Source organism: Nematolebias whitei, chromosome 1, assembly GCF_014905685.2.
Source record: "Nematolebias whitei isolate Nwh7 chromosome 1, NemWhi1, whole genome shotgun sequence".
In the NCBI taxonomy this organism is placed as follows: Eukaryota; Metazoa; Chordata; class Actinopteri; order Cyprinodontiformes; family Rivulidae; genus Nematolebias; species Nematolebias whitei.
The window spans coordinates 41,756,591-41,758,015 of NC_056498.1; the positions used below are offsets into that span (position 1 = coordinate 41,756,591).

General features: G+C 35.2%; 1 long non-coding RNA gene across 1 annotated transcript; it reads right to left on the reverse strand.

Annotated features, from left to right (window-relative positions):
* Nucleotides 1-687: 687 nt before the first annotated feature.
* LOC119410577 lies at nt 688-1,275 on the reverse strand. The gene is made up of 2 exons (XR_005186856.1): nt 1,181-1,275; nt 688-957 (listed from the first exon to the last, which is right to left on the reverse strand). It is a non-coding gene; the product is annotated as an uncharacterized LOC119410577 (long non-coding RNA).
* Between the last annotated feature and the right edge of the window lie 150 nt (nt 1,276-1,425).

Here is a 1,425-nt window from a genome sequence, read left to right on the forward strand (position 1 = left end):
AACCCATGTCCGGGCAAGGGCCACTGAGTTCCTTGCTGTATCATGTCCATAAAAATCTTCGGAATCGCTCTTTGTCTGGCTTGTCACCTAGAACCAATCTGCCTTGGGAGACCCTACCAGGGACAATTATAATTGCCCCCGACAGCATAGCTCCTAGGATCATTCAGGCGCACAAACGCCTCCACCACGATAAGGTGGCAATTCAAGGAGGAGAAATAAATAAATAAATTTGTAAAGAATAAAGATGCAAAATACAAGACATACACAGACATCTGAGTAACTTTTATTTCTTACAAAAAGTTTTCCTTATAAAACTGCAGAATAAAATAATCTGAACTCTGTAATAAAAGTAGTTACTTCTTGTTCACTGTGTTTACATACAATATATATGTATACCTGAAGTAAAAAAATATGAAACATACAGAACAAGTTCAAAGTTTAATACCACTTTAAAATGTATTCTTTTTCATAAATCAGAACCTGAAGAAACACATTTGTCTGTTCTCTGCTGTAAAACTGAACAGGAACAATTTTAAACTAACTGCTTTTTCTTATAAACTGACTATTCAACTTCCTGCTTCTGGATGTTGGTTATCCTGAATTCTAGCGGACCCAACAGTTTCTCTGTGTTCAGAATTTGTTCTTTAGTGTTTTCCTTTATCTCATTCAGTTTCCATTCTTCTTTTAGCAGGTTTTCTTTCATTATTATTAATTTCTCAGATTTGTCAATAGTTATGTCTTTCTGTGTGATCTCCTTCTCCACAGACTGAAGTTTCTGTTTGTTTTCTGCTCTCTCAGCCTCCATGGCCTCCAGTGTGGCTCTGAGTTGGTCCATCCATGACTCCAGATTAGTCTTCACCTCCATCAGTGTTTCTGTGGTGTCTTTATTGTCCTGCTCCTTCACCTGGACCTCCCTTTGAAGCTGAGATGTTGTTCTCTTCAAGTCTACATTCTCACCTGTTGTTGAGAAGACATTAAACAATAAAAGAACAAATAATAATAAAAAATAATAATAAAAACTATTCTAGTGAGATACATTGGTAACTATTTTCTGCAAAACAGTATATTTTAACATTACTTAGTACTATATAATTACTTCCTTACTGATCTGTGTTTTTACATTGACCTTAGCTTTAAAATGATCTTCTGTATCAATAAATGACATAGAAGGTGGACTTACGCTTCCATTTACGCCTGGCATGAACAGTTGTCAAACTGAACACCAAAGTTAAAAAAACATCAAAGGAGAGCATGTGGAGAACCACTGCAGCCAGATCAGCTGAAAAAGTTCAAAATATATTTAGTTAAAATGCTTTTCTAATGAAACTGAGCACAATGACAAGATCACAGGTTATGATAATTGCAAGGGAAAATACAGCTATCTTAAAACCATACCATACCACTTTATTTATAAAGCACTTAAAA